We start from the raw sequence: 18,084 nt of genomic DNA, 5'->3' as shown, positions 1-18,084 counted from the left end.
GCACACACCTGCAGCTGAGGCCACGTGAAGCCCCACCAGGCTTGGGGGCTGGGAACATGCAGCAAAAAAAGGGAAAAAAGCCCAAACCCAGTCACCCTCCTTGCTCCAAAGGGGATGAACGGCTTCCAATCTCTTTGGGCCCTGACCCCGTGAGATCCGGCTCCCTTCCCAGAGCCAGGAATAAAAAATCCAGGCATCCTAGCCTTGGACTTCAAACTCTCTGGCTCTTCTCTCCAACAAGCCAGGAGCCTCGGCTGAACTCCCAGCACACGGTTTTGACAGCACGGTATGCCTCTGGAAGTCTTCTTCTGCACAGCCAGGGCAGAATCCGGATGCCTCCTCTCCCAGGCAACCCTGGGTTTTATGGTCCTTAACATTGGATCCCAGAGAGCCCAAGGCAGCAACATCCACCTGCTCTCACCTGATCACACACCTCCCAGAGAACCCAGGAGTGCTGACTCCACCACCGACTGCTCTCCAACCTGCCAAGCCTTGCAGAGAGAGCCCCAGAGCTCCTTCAGAGGACCTAGGAGTGCTGCCTCCCAGATCCATCCCCCTTGCAACCCACTAGCATCCTGGCCCCCTCACCTGGAAGCCTGACCTCCTAGCCCCACCCCCCTTGCTTCTACCCACTGGGGCTCACTGCTCACTCCCAGAAATAGGACCAAGTTGCCGGCGGATTTGGGACACGCACATACAGACGCCAGTTTCACCTCTCCTCGCTTCCAGCAGAGCTCAGGGACCCTGCAGCTTGCAAATCCTCCTCTGGTTGCAACCCACTTAATCCTCCGAGCGACCCCCCCCTTCCCTTCTGCCTCCAGCAGAAGGCAAAAATCCCTCAGCCACCCCCCGCCGTCTTTCCCGATTCCATCCTGACAGACCCCCCTCTCACATGGAGACCAGGGGGGCAACCCGCCTCTCCTTCTTCTCTCTTTACCCCCCCTCCCCAATACGCATAAGCAATCTGGCCCTTCGAGGGCTGGGGGGGGGAGGGAGGGGTGCCTCCCATCCGGAGTGTTTTTCCATTTGACATTTGAGTCTGTTGATCGTGTCAATCGCAAAGCGAATCGAGGAAGCGGGCAGGAAATCAAATCAAAGCAGCTCATGGCGCGGGCGAGGAGGATGAGAAGGGAGGGGGCTCCTACACATACAAGACATTTCCCCGAAAATACTCACAGCAATAGCAACGAAAAGCAACAGAGGATTCTTCTGGTTTTGGTTGTGTGTTTTTTTTAAGAGGCGGGGGGCGGGAGGCGGCTTTTGTATAGTTAGCTCGAGGGAGGTTAGGCACCCGATTTAGGGGTGTGCGCGGGGGGAGGGAAGCGGGAGATTCTGCCTGCAGGGGCATTTAATCTCCTATAAAACTAGGCAACATCTGGCAACAGATTTCTCCTCCCTCCCTTTCGGGGTGCTCGCAAGGGATCGGGGGAGGTCAGAGGCGAAGAAGAAGAAGGAGCAGGGGATAGGAAAAAAGGACAGCCGCGCTTTGCAGGCTGGCAGCCCCTCCCACCCACAAAATGTCACCCCCTGTTTTTCTGGTACCCACTGTCCGCGCGTCTGTCTGTCTGTCTGTCTGCCTGCTTCCCTCTCGTCCGCGGCGGCTGCGCTCGGTCGCTCCGTCTGTCTTTCCACCTTCACTTGCCTTTGACTCTCTGACTGCAAACACCACCTCCCCCCACCCCCAGGGAGAGACCCCTCCCCCCAGATCCCCTCCCCCCAGCTCCGCCTCTGCCAATCCAGATTGCCAACAAGGAAGGGGAAGGGGGTGGGGGGAGGAAATCAGGGGAGGGGAAGAAGGAGGGGGAGGAGAGACCGGCAACCATCTTTCCCCAGATCCTTGGTAACAAAGGGGGATCCCTACAAAGGCAAAGAAAGACCCCCCCTCTCCTCTCGGGGTGACCCGAGCACCTCGCTCCCCGCAGACCGCCAGATTCGGTTCGAGCGCAGTATACTTTTAAAAAAAATATACGTGCAAATGCAAAATGGGGCGAAACAATGTGTGGGGAGCGGAGACCCTGCGCCCCCTACAGGGCAAAGGTCCTCGAATCCCCCCCCCCCCACCGCAACCTATGGCCAGCCCTAAGGGGCGTTCCCGAAAGCAGCGAACAGCCAAAACAAAACCTGTAGTAGTTAATCCGGAACTAATAATGAAATAAAATAATAATCGCTCAGTCGCACAACCGATCCCGTCTCCCCTTGCAGTAATCTCAGCGAGGATTACAGAGCTCCAGTTAAGCGCCAGGCTCAGCTCAGGCACAGAAGAAGCAGCTATTTTGGAATGGGAGCCCCGGAAAACGTGGAAGAGGCGGCACCGCCGAGCATGTGCAAAATGCATTTCCGCTCAGCTGTTAGCAACCGGAGCCCATATTCACAAACCTTGAGATTAGGTAGCAGGCAGCGCTTGATCTTTAAAATAGGTGATTCTTCAAAATCTATATTGAAGTTGCACCCCCTGCATTTGTCAGATATATGTTGTTTGCGGGGGGGGGGGGGGGCTGCCCAGGATTCCTCTCTAGGTTTCAGGAAACACTCTGCACATGCTCTTAGGTGCTCTCAAAGAAAAAGGGTTCCAGGAGAGAAGGTTAGATTTCCTAGCAGGCTTGGCGTCTTGGTATAACTCTTCTTCCTCCTCTTGCTTTTTCAAAGTTAACTACAGGGTACCAATTATCCCCCCTATGATGAACCTGGGTCAACATAAAAGATCCAGAGTCAGATTTCAACTTAACCATCAACTCGCTGAATGCTGCCAAGCATGTCTCTCTGGTCTGCAGCTTCAGTCTGCCCATCAAAACTTGCAGTCAGGTGAGACAAGAAAAATCCTTCTTTGCAATGCATATTAATTCAGAGGTAAGTTCCACGACTGACTCCCAGTGAAGGATTTTGAAGCTTTAAAATCCACACGTGCCTTCAAACAAACAGCGATTTCATGGTGGTCGATTCCCAGCTCTAAAACTCTCTTCCTCTTGGAAGTTCACCAAATGTTGAGCCTGAGCATTTTAGGATTCTGATGTTGGTGTCAGAGATGGATCTGAAATGAAATGTTGTTCTGTTTCAACATTTGGAAAAAATACACCTGTGTTTAATTTTTCTTTTGAAAAGGGGGGGGGGGGCAAATGCAACAGAGCTTGTTTTGCACATGTTGAAGTGGGTTGAAGTAATATACATTATGATCCATAGAACTCTTCTCCATAAGACCATCAACACCCAGAGCCTAAAATTACTTAACTGCGTCTTAAAGCAACCATCTTGCCAAATTCAGTTGGTCTTCCCCCACCCTGTTGCGTTCGCAAAGTAAAGGACCTGATCACTACATCTCTGGATATTTGCACTCCTACACACCATGCTGGGTTCACCCCCAAGCCATATATTCAACAGCATCCATAACCATGGACATAGCTGGGGGGGGGGGGCAATCAAATCAAAATCAATGCAAATCTGAGGTTCTGCCCCACTAACAAAAGCCTCCCCCCAAAAAAATTCCTCACTGCGCCCATGTCTATAACTGGGAAGACGAAAGCCTTTCAAAGCAGGAGAGTATACATTTTAATTTTTGAAAGCAAATACAGGAATTTAGGAAGCTGCCTTTATCCAAGTTAAACCACTGGTGTAAGCTGTGCATTGTTTGCACGAAATAATCAAATTATTATTAATAATAAACCATGGTTTTGCTTACTGTTAGATGCAAAGGGGTTCTCAGGCAAACTCTCCTGTTTCATGGGGAAGGATATTAGCTCAGAGGTAGAACATCTGCTATGAATGTAGAAGATCTCAGGTTCAACCCCGGCTTTTCCATTTAGGGCTGGGAATGTCCCTGTCTGGAATCTTGGAGATCCCTTGCTAGTCAGTGCAGAAATTGTTCAGCTTGATAGACCAATAATTTTACAGAGGGTCCCCCTCTTTTTTTTAAAAAAGTGCCAAGGTCCTGTATACCTGAAGGAGCGTCTCCACCCCCATCGTTCAGCTGAGATCCAGCTCCAAGGGCCTTCTGGCAGTTCCCTCATTGCGAGAAGTAAGGTTACAGGGAACCAGGCAGAGGGCCTTCTCGGTAGTGGCTCCTGCCCTGTGGAACGCCCTCCCAGCAGATGTCAAGGCAATAAACAACTATTTAACTTTTAAAAGACAACTGAAGGCAGACCTCTTTAGGGAAGTTTTTAATGTCTGATGCTGTATTGTTTTTAATCTTCAGTTGGAAGCCGCCCAGAGTGGTTGGGGAAATCCAGCCAGATGGGCGGGGTATAAATAATAAATAAATTATTATTATTATTATTATTATTATTATTATTATTATTATTATTATTAATTACACCAGTGTGGTTACATTCACAGGCCAGAATACTGGGAGATAGGAGCAGGTTTGTTTTATTTTATTTTTTTAAATGAGCAACTGTGTAGCAGGGTGCCTGTATCTTTCCCCTTATCTACCTTGGTTAGTTCTGTTGCAATAATTTTGAGGTTAAGCACGTTTCTGAGCCAGATTGACTAACCTTACCGGGGGGGGGGGGGGCAGTTCCCAGCATTTGGTTGCAAAAAGGCATGCTCAAAACACAGAACCTGGGATGCAGCCTTGATTTTTAATGTCTGGAGTCACCAAAGGCATGGGGTAAGTTCAGTTCACATCTCAAAGGAGCCACATCTGAAAGGGTCTCCTTTATTTTGCACCACATAAATCTATGAGCTCCATTCAGCTCTGTGGGGGAAAAACCTGCATTTTAGGGACAATGTTGCAGTGCAGGCAAAAGCTGCATCCAAGCAGTGGATGGATGGATGGATCAGCTATCCGGAAGGATGAACACCCATCATCTATCACCCGGTGGTTTGAAGATCTCACCGCCCTTTCTTACAATCACCCCAGTTTCATTTAGGCACCTGTTTGGACTGCTTATATTAATGTATACGTTTAAATTGATGGGGTATTCTTATTTTCCACATCAGATGGAATAAAATTATTAACATTAGCTTGTATTTTTCCTTCCTCTTTTCTGTTGCAAATTAGGGAAGGGGGCAGAGATTGAGGGAGAGAACTGAAAAGCCAAGGCCCAGAATATCCTGGGCAGGGAAGCAGTTCTCTGGGGAGACCCATCCCTTTGGCTTTCCAAAGGAGGTTTGTTTGGACCCTTCTTTTCTTGATGCTTAGTGGGACTCTTTTTGAGGTTGTTCTATTTTATAAATTAGAGCCTCTGTTTTAGTGCTGTTTTATTACTGCTATGGATTTGTTGCTGTTGCTTTTGAACTGTAGTTTTGTATGTGTTATATATACAAAACTAGTCTTGTATGTGTGTGTGTGTGTGTCTGTCTGTCTCTATCTATTTGTCTCCGCCTTGAGTATTCCTTGAGTGTGTGTGTGTGTGTGTACACACACACACACACACACACACACACCCCTACCTTGAGTAGCAGCATGTAAATACTATAAATAAATATTATGAAGGAAATTCCTTGTTCTTTTGCAAAGCTTACAGGTGGGCCATGGGCCAGTCACTGTCTTTCAACTTAACCTTGCTCACAGGACTATTGTAAGGACAGAAGATGGGGGCAGGACTGCACATACTGCCTTGAGTGTCGTGTAACCAAAACGAAAACTGCTATGTGGCCTTGTACGCACATTTTCCACAATCCTGTCCTAGGATAAAACACTCAAGCCAATAGCCAGGGTCTCCCCAGTGATCCGTGTCACTGCTCTTAATAGAGCCCCACTTTATTGTCATCTATCAGGTGCTAGATGACATCTGCCCCAGTTTTTGCACTCCTGCAAATGCAGTGAAAACAATAGGATGCTGAAATCTTTTACTACCCCAGTAGGTTGTTGCCACTACAGCACGACTGTGCACGGTTGTTGCGAAAAGAGAGACGCTATGCCTCTCTTGTGCCCACGTAAAGCAGCACACAGAGTGAACTCTGTATGACTACATTTCGAAGCATAACCTCTTCTCCGCAGCCGTGAGTGTCAGAGAGCTGATTCTCTCCCAGCTTCCTAACTTTTCTCAGTTCACAGCTAGTGGCTGCGTCCTGTTCCTAACCCACCCACTTAAATGTTGCTTTTTCTGGCAGGGCTGGGTGGGACTGTTTTGCCTGGCACATTCTTTGAGCGAGTCTAGCTGGTCAAACCAGTTGGGCCCTGTACTGCTTGCATCCTGGACTAATCCTAGTGAAGGATCACAACACACACACACACACACACAGAGAGAGAGAGAGAGAGAGAGAGAGAGAGAGAGATAGAGAGAGAGAGAGAGAGCTGCTATACATAGCTGCTACTAACTCTCTGGTGTTGGTGCAACCCAACATCCAGACCCTTTACAAACTTTTCTATTTCCCTGCTGAAATACTTTGCTTAGCAACCTAAGAATGGTATTGGTTGACTGTTGGTATTGAGCCCCTAACCCATACCACCCCAACTTGCTATCAATGTGGAGCTGAAATATGAATTGAGGTCCACACTGTAGCCACAGCAGACATTTAAAGCCCATGACTTTCTCCAAAGAATCTTGTGAACTGGGCTTTGTTAAGGGTGCTGGATATTGTAGCTCTGTGAGGGGTAAACTACAGTTCTCAGGGGTTTTTTGGAGAAGCCATTTGCTTTAAATGAGTGGTGTGGATGTGACTCCAATGTGAAGTTAAATGCATCAGGGCATCCAAAATACAGGGTTCTCTCATATATGTCTGTCTGTCTATCATCTATCTATCATCTATCTATCTATCTATCTATCTATCTATCTATCTATCTATCCATCCATCTATCTAGTGCAAATAACATCAGCTGGAGAGCGACTTAGATTAATGGAATCAGAACAGGCATGGAGGAGGGCCTTTAACCCTTTAACACCTTCAGAAGACAGAGGGTGCCAACCCCCCAGTTCTCTCTCCCCTTCCTGCCAGTGTTCGAACCCAGTGGCTCCCCTGCTGTGGTCTAAAGCAACACCCCTCTTCCAAAGTTGATACTTGCTTTGGGTCGCTTCCAGACAACCTTTTTAATGAGCCTTCATCCTGATTTGTTTTAGGAGAGATTAGGCAGCCTTGCATCATCAAGCAAAGTGTTGCATCACACTTTCCAGGGCATTTTCCCTTCCGTTCTGCAAAAAAAGTCAGTTGTTTGGGAGAAATGAGTTTGTTTCACAAGAGCCCCAAATCAGCTAGAATTGGGCAGCTTGCTGGGATGTGATGGGATAGCATTTGAAAATAGTGACTGGAAGCCCCTTTTGGTGATATTAGTGGGGCAAATCCTCCAATTCATTGATATTTGCTTTGGGGCGCTTCCAGTTAGTCGCTGTTTTCGGGCGCGATTCCATCCTACACTGGCAAATTCAGGTTGTGCTATTACAGTTTATTTGGGACTCCTGCACAACCAAGTCACTTCCCCTATAGATCAGGCTTCTTTGCAATAAGGAAAATGACAAAAAAAAGGTGTGAGATTACACTTGTTTTGACAGAATGTCACCCACTCTCTCCACATAAAGGATGAATAGCCAACATGTCATCTAATCTCCCTGCAAACATATCAGGGTGAATTCTCAATACACAGCTTGTCTCGAAGCACCCTTGGTGATCCCTCAGAGGATGGGTTTTCTTCAGGGTTGTGTTAGCAGGGAAGGAAAGTGTCAAATTTGCTTTCTCGTATGCCTGCTCTGATCCAGGTAATTCTCATGTGCACAGAGCTGATACAATTTGCCTTTTAAACAAACCTTAAAGGCATAATAATAATAATAATAATAATAATAATAATAATAATAATAATTTATTACAGTGGTACCTCAGGTTACAAACACCTCGCGTTACAAACACTTCAGGATACAGACTCTGCTAACCTGGAAGTAGTACATCGAGTTAAGAATTTTACCTCAGAATGAGAACAGAAATCGCGCGGCGGCAGCGGGAGGCCCCATTAGCTAAAGTGGTACCTCAGGTAAAGAACGGTTTCAGGTTAAGAACGGACCTCCGGAACGAATTAAGTTCGTAACCAGAGGTACCACTGTATTTATACCCCACCCATCTGGTTGGGTTTCCCCAGCCACTCTGGGCAGCTTCCAACAAGAGATTAAAAATACATTAAAACATCAATCATTAAAAACTTCCCTAAACAGGGCTGCCTTCAGATGTCTTCTAAACGTCAGATAGTTGTTTATTTCTTTGACATCTGATGGGACGGTGTTCCACAGGGCGGGTGCCACTGCCGAGAAGGCCCTCTGCCTGGTTCCCTGTAACTTGGCTTCTCACAGTGAGGGAACCGGCAGAAGGCCCTCGGTGCTAGACCTCAGTGTCCAGGCTGAACGATGTGGGTGGAGATGCTCCTTCAAGTATACTGGGCCAAGGCCATTTAGGGCTTTAAAGGTCAGCACCAACACTTTGAATTGTGCTCAGAAACGTACTGGGGGCCAATGTACATCTTTCAAGATCTTGGTCTTGGTAGCTGCTCCCAGTCACCAGTCTGGCTGCCGCATTCTGGATTAATTGTAGTTTCCGGATCACCTTCAAAGGTAGCCCCATGTAGAGCATGTTGCAGTAGTCCAAGCGGGAGATAACTGGAGCATGCACCACTCTGGCGAGACAGTCCGCGGGCAGGTAGGGTCTCAGCCTGTGTACCAGATGGAGCTGGTAGAGAGCTGCCCTGGACACAGAATTGACCTGCGCCTCCATGGACAGCTGTGAGTCCAAAATGACTCCCAGGCTGCACACCTGCTCCTTCAGGGGCACAGTTGCTCCATTCAGGACCAGGGAGTCCCCCCTCCGCCCCACCTCCCAAAAACAGTACTTCTGTCTTGTCAGGATTAAACTTCAACCCGTTATCCGCCATCTTCAGATACGAATCTGAAGAAGTGTGCATGCACACGAAAGCTCATACCTAGAACTAACTTAGTTGGTCTTTAAGGTGCTACTGGAAGGATTTTTTTTATTTTGTTTTGACTATGGCAGACCAACACGGCTACCTATCTATGATTTCATACGTATATGCATTATCCCTGAGCATGCGAAAATGCTTTCCCTTCACTAGTGAGTAACTAGGACCAGCTCCCTCTTCACCCCTCTTGCCACATATCTGAGATTGCAGGCAGTAGGTTTTTGAGGGCAGCTGTGGAGCCTCAGCGTCACTCGCATTGGGAACTTAGCACAAAGAGTGTATCGTCTGTAGCGAATTCTTTTTAAAGCGAGACAAAACAAACGTATACCTCATTTTTTCATTCTTTTTTATTTGCAAGGTTTATTACTACAAAAAAGAGATCAAGATGACATGAACAAAAGATCAATGAAACAACCATATTAAAAGCCCATTTGAAGCATTCTGAGGATTGGTAGCAGTGGCGTCACGGTGCAAATTATGTATTTAAAAGTTTAGAATTCAAATGATTCAGCCTCATATTCCTTTCAGTCAGGTTTATGGAACAATGCAGATCTCAGCCTCAGAGGACACCAGACACCGGGACAAGACAGCCTGACTTTAGCAGCAGAGCTCTGGGTACCATAAAAGGGCAGGGAATTGTTAGTTATTTAGTTTAGATTTTTACCATCTTGGGGGCTTCCTGCCTCTGGCACCAAAGCATCTAGAAACACACAAATACAGATATAGATATATCTGGCAGTGGGCAAGTTCACAAAGAGTTGTTTTACACTTGAGGGATGCAGTATCTGGTATGAAAACACCTGGGATGTGGTCCCATTCTTTTTCTCTTGCTCATATCTCCACCAAACAGAAGGCCCCATCGCTGAAAGAAGTGAGGACTGGAACATCACTGTAGTGGCCTCATGGAATTCACTTCCTCCTGAGATGAGCAAATACTCTTCACTGTTGTTCCTCAGAAAACAATGTAAGGCTTTATACCTTTCAGCAGGCTTTTTAGGAAGCCAGCAATTTCCTGAGAGCTGAGGAGAACACTTTTCTACCTGAATTGAAATAAGCACATTCCACTATTGTACCTGAGAAAAGTTTGGTTTTTAAGAGGGAGAGTGAACTACTCGTAGCAGAGAGCACCCCTGTGATTCTGTATCAGTCCCTTTTATGAGCAAGTTTTCTGATTGGAAGGCTCAGAGCACTGTGTTACACAGAGACGCAGCTTCCTCTAATTTTGTTGCATATGTCCACAAGGGAGTACACCTTCCGATGCAGAGGTGCAGCAGAATTTATTGTTCCAGCCCTGACTCCTTTCCATGAGAAGCTGATTTAAAGAAGGCAAGGCCAGAGCAGTAAATCATACAGAGAAACAGTGGGCAGCCTCCCCTGTGAATGAGTGTTTTAGGCTCATAAAAAGTCCCTCATTATTTAATAATTATCACTGTGGCAGTTGTTTCATGGCACACAGTCTGTGAATTACTACACTGAGCCAGTAAGCTATGGTGGGTTGGAACTTGGTTGTTAAGCCAGGGAGTTTGTGCTTATTATCATTCTTCTGAAGTTTTATTTTGTGCTATAATTTTAAAGGAAGATTTTTCTTCACCGTAAGTCGCTATGAGCTGAAGTAGTCAATGTAAAAATTCCTCATTAATAAGCCTTCATCGTCTCTCCATTACAGAAAGAGGTTGCTTACACCAGACACTCTGAACCAAACACTTTTCAGTGTAGGCAGTTCACACAATCAGCGCTGTGCTGCTGAGTTGCCATGACTGGTTTCTCAGTGCTCACTCAGTAACAAAGTATAAACGCAGGTGACCCTCATGTCTCCCGGTCCATCCCTGAATGATTCTGAGAGGTGTGAACACACACAATATTTGGATTTTTTTCCTGAAGGAAGTGGATGTTTATTTTTATTTATTTGAATATTTGTAAATGACACATTCATATAAAATACCACAGGATGAGATGAGACCTAAAAAACAATATAAAACATGTCAAGCACTTAAACAAAAGCTGGTTTGCAAATGAACACCCCTAGCAATGGGAGCAGGGCTGGAATTATTGGTGGTGGGGAAGTTGGACTTGATGAAATCCACAAGGCCCACCCTTTGATTTCCCTTTAATTTTATCTGAATCAAGCACTCCCATAGTTTTACAGAAGTGTCACTAAGGGGGCTACCACAAAAATACCCCTCCATCCCTTCTGTAATTTGAACGCTGGACTAGAGGCCATCTAGATATTTTGGCACTTGAGTTAGAAAACCCAAATGGCATCACCCAGCCAGCGGGCAATAAATCCTTGGCCATGTGTCCGATAAGCCTAGTAGTAGGGGCGGCCCTGCCTCTCATTGTCAACATCCGATTTTGGAGTTGGAATCTGGACCTTCGTGTCTCTTCTCGGAAACACCAACCTAGACTTTGGAGAGAATTCCTCGCTCTTCTTTCTCTCTTCCTCGCACCCTTCCACCCCACTTTTTCTCTTCTTCTTGGACTCGCTTCTGGGACATTTTGTTCCTGGCCTGCAATGCAACAGAAGCCCGCCTCAGCTGGACTCTGCTCTTTTCTCCTCCTCCTCCTCCTCTTACTCTTTAGCTCCAAAGGGGAGCACCCGAAGAAAAGAGAAGGCCTCTGGTTTCTACAGGACACACAACAATACATGGTTTGTGGTGGAACCTCCTCCCTGGCGGATTTGAAAGGAAGCGGGGCTTGCAAGCAGTCCTTAGTGAAGAGTGAGTGGCTTGGGCTACATTTGGAAAAGAGGGAGCAGCCAAGGGCTATCTGGGGAACGGGCTGTGTGTGCAAGAGACCCAGCCCTCGAGGTGGACTTTCTGGCAGTTGGCCAGGGTGGCAGGGACACGTGGAGGGTGGGATGCAGAGACATGGAGACGGAGGGGGCAGCGTTAAGGTGGGTAATGCGGTTGGCACTGGCCTCTCCCACCCCCTTGGCTCAGGCTCAGAGAGGCTGGCAGGGGAAGCTGCAAAACAAGTCGAGGGGGGTCGGATCGGAGACAAGGAGCGTCTCTAAAAATAGGACACTTGGCAGAGCATGTGAGGCAAACAAGGATTGATTTAAAGAGACACCAGAGCAGGCATGGGGCGTGGGAGACACCAGCCCTTTAAAATGGGGCCCCAAACACACTTAACCCCCCACGTGGGGCAATGGGCAGAGCTAATCCCTCCTCTGGTCTACATGAGCCCATCTGTTCCCAAGGCATAAAAGGGGGCATTTTTATTGGAGGAAGAGTGGGAGGCAGTGAGATGCTTGAAACTCCCCTGGGCACTTGGATGAAACAGGAGGAAGTGTGGTCAACAGAAGGAAAGATGGGAAATTCATCCCTTGAGTTCCCTGGGATGGGAGAGTGTGACCTAGTGGGTAGTGCAGATGTTTTTGTGTGTATGTGTGTGTGGACTCCAGGGCTCTATTCCAAGCTTGGATTGGTAAGGTTGGGCTTAGCTATGCATCATGGTGGGTGGTTTGGCAGCCAAGGGGTACACAGTGTAACACCAAGATGCTGGACATGGATTAGATTTCGGCTCCTCTTAATCACTTTGCTGTGGGTGTATTCTTCCCCAACCCTTCCACTGTGTTCCTATAAAGTGAGGGTCGTATATCCACACAGGGGTGCGTGGTTTGAATATGGCAACAGGTGACAGTAAATTGTTCCAGATTAAATAACAGGCTTATTATTTTAGCATCTGCAGGCTGGAAAGTATGAACCTATCGCAAGGGTGGGAAATCCTCCTTCTATCAAGCCCCACTGGGTTGTATTTCAGTGTGAGGCATAATCAGAAAAGACCCATTTAAATTAATGGGCATGTCTAACTAGGGTTGTCCATTTTTATTTTTTATTTTTTACTCTTTTACCTTTTGTAAACCACTTTGACTCTTTTTACAGCCAAGTGGTGTATAAATTTTATGAAATAAGTACATAACTGAGGTCCATTAGCCTACAAGGTTTAGTGAAGGAAATGAAGGGCAGCGATAGGCAAATCTGCCAATTTCGATTTCTGGCAGTATTTCATTTTTGCAATCTTTAAGTTCAGTGCTCACACATTCCCACATCAGGTTGGTTGTTTTTTTAATTCCTCATGAAAATTCACTAGCATTTTACTATGAATTTTTATCCTAATATAATCATTTCTTAATAGAGTGGCTGGGGAAACCCAGCCAGATGGGAGGGATATAAATAATAAAATTATTATTGTTGTTATTATGTTGGGATGCAATTTTGCCAATTGTTGCAGAGTGGTTTTCCCCAATCGAATGCATTTTTGATATGTTGTTTTCACCGATCTATTCATTTTTATGCACGCTTCGTCCTAGCTGTTCTATGCCTCTTTGGTATACATTACTAGCAGGCACTGCAAAACTTGGAGAAGTGTATGGCTGTTCTTGTGTTCATGCGTTCTTTGGGGAAGAGAGAGAATGATGCAGGAGGTCTTCCTTTAAATGTGAACTAAGTTTATTTTCTCTCTATTCCCAGCGGAGGGTCGAGGTCTTTGACTTGGCAATCCTGAGCTCCATTTAAGCCTGGGTGAGTCTGACGCAAAGGAGAGCAGCGCTCCTACGCTTTTAACAATCACGAAGGAAAGAGGAGCTTTTGCCAGGGGGTGGGAATAAGATGCAGCAGCTGATGTGCCCTGTTCTCAACAAGCATTTACAAGATGCCCGTTAATTATTTGAAGAGTGAAACTGTCTGGGAGCCAGGACTCCGTGTCAAGTGATTTTAAGATCCCGTCCCAATGAACCACTCCTGAATACCTTTTAAGCACTCTTTAATAGTGAAAGAGGGATAGAAAGCAGCTCTTTCAGACTTTGGCAGTTAACTCCTACATAGGTGGATTCTAATCCTTATTAATAACTGGAAGCACAGACCTAGCAAGTGGTAGCTGTACACTAACACAGAGTACAGGAATGTGCTTATTTATACATAATTCTTGCTCTCTTGGTGTTCCGTCCACAACAGACATGCTTCCTTGAGTGAAAATATGTTGAAGAAGCAGAGTGCCCCAAGGGATATTCTAGATCCAAATATTTAACAGAGAGCATAATCACTTAGGGAGTCACTGGATAATGTCTTGCCTTATGCAGTGCAGGTAATGTATGCCCTAACCCAGGCATAGGCAAACTCGGCCCTCCAGATGTTTTGGGCCTACAACTCCCATCACCCCTAGCTAACAGGACCAGTGGTCAAGGATGATGGGAATTGTAGTCCCAAAACATCTGGAGGGCCGAGTTTGCCTATGCCTGCACCCTTATGAGATCCTCTGTTTTTGCTGGGCACGGGAAGGCTCTCTTTGAGGAGTAATGCTCTAATGCTTGGGGGGGGGGGCTGAGGAGGCAAATCTCTCTATGCCTTGAACAGCCAAGCCCTTAAGAGGTAGCAAGTCAACAGGTGCATTCTTGAGGAAAACGTCACCTGTTGAGCTTCTGCTTTTGAACCTATCTCAACAGGCACAGCAAGGCAAGGGCCGGCTCTCAATGGAGGGAACAGTTAGCAGCTGCCCTTGCAAAGATCCTCCGTTCCCGACTTCCTCCCACCCGTGTGAGGCTTTGGCTGGTCACCGAGCCAGGGCTCTGGGTAAGGCGACTTTTCCCAGTGAAGAGAACAAAAGATCTGATGCCAAGCGCTATGAAGGGGTGTGTGTGCGCGCAGGAGAGCGAGCGAAAAGACTTCTCAATGCCCTATTGTGCACCAGGGCTGGCCTGCCAAGGCGTGGGGCTGGCAGGCTCGACAAACAGCAGCCCCCTTATCCTATTCTTTTCAGCTTAGGTCTGGCCCTGGGGCTTTCCAGAGACTTGTCAAGGGGGTTCTCCGCTGAGGGAAGGGCTCTCATGCGGGGACAGGGTGGGGGAGAGAGAACCTTTCGAAAGGGTGGATGAGGAAGGGAATCTGGATAGGCCTCGCTGTGGGGATGGTTTCCATGGCAATTTGGGGAAGGGGGTGGTGGTGTATGAGTCCAAAAGGAACTGGCTTTGAGCCTGGAAACGTGTTGGCACCAAGTGGCAAGCAGCCAGGAACAGCAAACCAGAGCCGGATCTATTCCACTTCTCTTGCACCCTCGGGCCGCCCCAGGATCAAAGCTGATGGGGGGGGGGGATGGAGCCCTTTGGAGTGCTCACCTTGCTCCAATCTGGGAACGGGTGGATAGCGTGGGGTGGAAAGGGTTGTGTGTGTGTGTACGTGCATGCATGCACACAGTGGTTGCTTAGTTCCTTCACCAGCTTCCTCCTGTGCCTGCCAGACTTTTAAGCCCAGGTGGGAGCGTTTGCCAGAGGTGGATGAAATCCTCCCTCACTTGAAACATCCGGTTTTGCACGAGGGAGGAATTAACTCTTGCTGCCTGCTGCGGCGGCCTAACTCGGGGTCATGGAGTCACTCACCACTAAGCCAGAGGGGCTTGCCAACTGTACCAATCTCATAAGCTGCCAGCCTCCTGCAAGATTCAGGCCACACGGTTACAAATATTGTTGTGTATTTATTTGCTTATTATCAGTGTCAGAGTTAAATCATTTTAAAAGCGGGCAGCTGACCATATGGAACAACCTGTTTATACATAACGAGGGTTTGACGGAGGAGCAGTCATACCAGCAGGGCCCTGCAACAAAATGTTGTGGCGTATCCCTGATGTGTGTATGTTACCAGACCCAGACGCTGAGGGATTTGAAAAATAATAGTATACGCGATAGCATTCCTGCTCTAACTTGGAGTCTTACTTGAGGTACCTTTTTTGGAAACATGCCCAGGTGCAATCAGTCTGTATGCAAGTCTATGGAGTCTCCATGTAACTGACTGCTGGGTTGCTGGGGAGGATATTTGAGGGTGCAATTGAAGTAACCCCTCCTCTAGCCTGGAAAAATACATTGCAGGGCTTATAAAAGCTACTATATTTTGACATAGTATTCTAACGTTCAGCAGGGTTATAGTAGTGAACTACACTGCAGGGGTGTTGTGTTTTTTGTCTTTATTTGCTGTATTTCTTCCATCAAAGCAGCTTACATGTGGTTCTGAGGCATTGACCAGGCCCAGCTTCAGCTAGGTGGGAGCATATTCAGACCATATATTACTCTTCTCAGCCCAGTCTGTAATATGGGTGCTAAAAGCAATTCATTACAATGCAGAGGTAGGTGTTGGGCTGGAGTACTGTTTATGTTGTTTCGTTGACATGTGTTTCATTTTTTGTTTGCTGTTATTGATATTAAATTTTTGTAGCTTTATTTTAGAACTTACGATTTATGTGGAAATTGTTCAGTTTGGTTTTGCCCTTTTTGATACTTTGTCTGTTGTTTGTGACTACTTTTGTTACATTTGTTATTATGTATTTTTTTATGTTGTAAGCCACCTTGAGCACGATTTTAATTATACAAATAAAAATGATGCGAGTATGTAAGTTGCTCTCCGTTTTCCCAATTTACAAACACGGGGAATAAGGCTGAGAGTCTGGAACTTTCCAAAGGTCCTACACCAGATTCAGCAGTAGAGCTGGGCCTTGATTAGGCTCTTCCAGGCCAAACCAGATACTCACCTTACCACATTCCCTAAGTGGCAAATGTCTTGTGTATCTTACCTGTGCCTGTGTAGTATGTAATTTATACCAATAACGTGTGCTTGGAGAACCTCTGACAGCTAAGCAGTACTCAAGCAGTATAGCTTAGCAAAAGATGCTTGTGGACCTTGGCTTTCAAATTCTAAAGCCTTGTTGCCCAGTTCAAAGTTTTTGCAGACTCTCTGTGACATCACAGCAGGTAAGCGAATGGCATTAAAAGAGCAGACAGAGAGAACATAGAGGTTGAGTCAGCCACTGACTATAAAAACACTGCTACTACAGGCTCCAAAGATTGTGTGAATGAGCCCAAATTTAAACTAGTTTCATAGTCACTGGCTCTCAGCTAGGGAACTCACAACCTATCTGTATTCTCACAAAACTATTGTCTGCAGAATTTTGGGGGGAGAGCAGAACTTTGATCATTGAACAGCTTTAAACTGAAGTATATGGCTATGGTTTAACCATAGAATCACAGAATTGCAGAGTTGGAAGGGACCACGAGGGTCATCTAGTCCAACCCCCCTGCAATGCAAGAATCCAGTTGCCCAACATTGCTCATTTAAGAATTGTAGGGCATGAGAAAACCAGAGCAAGAGAGAAAGCAAGTACAGGCTTCCTAGCAATTAAACACGTCAGGCTGGACAATGAGAGAAAATCCTTGCCCTAGTCTTGAGCATTAATTTGCTTTTGGCAAGGGAGTTACTGCCTCTTTTCCTTTTGGTGGTTTTAATACCTGCCTGGCACTGAGAAATTCAACAGATTCAGATTTTTCTTAGGAAAACAGCACTTGTTGAATTCCTCACCACCATGCAGCTGGTAAATGCACAGAAATATTCATCAGGAAATGCACTTCATATTACAAAAAAAAACAACAACTATGCAAAGCCAATCTAGTTTCTGTCTGCCACAACTGTGTGGGCAAGGATAATGTAATAGATCTTGAGAAAAGCAAGCTGTTTACATGGTTCCACTTGATGTACTTAAGCATCAACTGAAGGAACACGGTTTGGAAGGTGTTATAATGCAGCTCAGCTGGTTGGAAAGCCACACCCAAACAGGTAATGAATCAGTGTCTGGTTGGGAGGAGTTACCTGGTCCTGAGTTCAATAACCTTCAGCATATCCACTGATGGATGAGCTTCTGAAAGATTGGGAGGGATTTACTCACCCACTTGAATGTGACATAAAACTGTAAACATTTAGAAGACAGGATTAGAATTCAAACCGACCTCACTTATACCAGAGCTTTGGGCAGTAAATCATAAAGGGAAATTTATGGAAGTCAAAAGTGAAGTACACTGCAATATGTGGACATATTTTTCAAAGCCAAAATGAAACTCTCTAGAACCTGTGTCCTCCAGATGTTGTTTGACTACTATCCCCATCACCCCTGGCCATTGGCAGTGCTGGCAGGTGCTGATGGGAGCTGTAGTCCAGGCATAGGCAAGCTCAGCCCTCCAGATGTTTTGAGACTACAATTCCCACTATCCCTGACCACTGGTCCTGTTAGCGAGGGATGATGGGAGTTGTAGTCCCAAAACATCTGGAAGGCAGAGTTTGCCTATGTCTGCTGTAGACTAACAAAATCAGGAGGGCCACAGGTCTAAAGACCCAGCCAATGGGATCTTCAGGTAATGCTAATAATAATGAATTGGTGGTATATGTTGTGAAAGGGACAGGTTACTGTCAACAACGCTGTGTACAGGATATGGGATGCAA

The 18,084-nt window shown here is 46.5% G+C and overlaps 1 protein-coding gene and 1 long non-coding RNA gene across 8 annotated transcripts in view; one reads left to right on the top strand and one right to left on the bottom strand.

Annotated features, from left to right (window-relative positions):
- Positions 1–1,693, bottom strand: part of NDRG2 (NDRG family member 2) — a 40,130-nt gene extending 38,437 nt beyond the window's left edge. For 4 of the 6 annotated variants that reach the window (XM_081835024.1, XM_081835028.1, XM_081835026.1 and 1 more), the window contains exon 1: positions 1,547–1,693. The gene's annotated coding sequence lies outside the window, so the exon portion shown is untranslated. Of the gene's footprint in view, positions 1–1,542 lie in introns of all 6 variants that reach the window. The other 2 variants (XM_081835025.1, XM_081835027.1) reach the window with 1 other exon arrangement.
- Positions 1,694–1,742: 49 nt separating this feature from the next.
- LOC309326392 lies at positions 1,743–16,350 on the top strand. 2 transcript variants are annotated; one of them, XR_014150286.1, is made up of 4 exons: positions 1,743–2,417; positions 2,647–2,847; positions 9,189–12,884; positions 14,274–16,350. It is a non-coding gene; the product is annotated as an uncharacterized lncRNA (long non-coding RNA). The 2 variants fall into 2 exon arrangements; XR_014150287.1 differs by adding an exon at positions 4,994–5,101 and having other exon boundaries at positions 1,743–2,847; positions 9,681–12,884.
- Positions 16,351–18,084: the final 1,734 nt, after the last annotated feature.

Source organism: Podarcis erhardii, assembly GCF_964252035.2.
Source record: "Podarcis erhardii genome assembly, chromosome: 13".
NCBI classification, from domain to species: domain Eukaryota; kingdom Metazoa; phylum Chordata; class Lepidosauria; order Squamata; family Lacertidae; genus Podarcis; species Podarcis erhardii.
The sequence above is the reverse complement of the archived record's forward strand: the minus strand, read 5'-3'. Positions and strand labels throughout refer to the sequence as shown.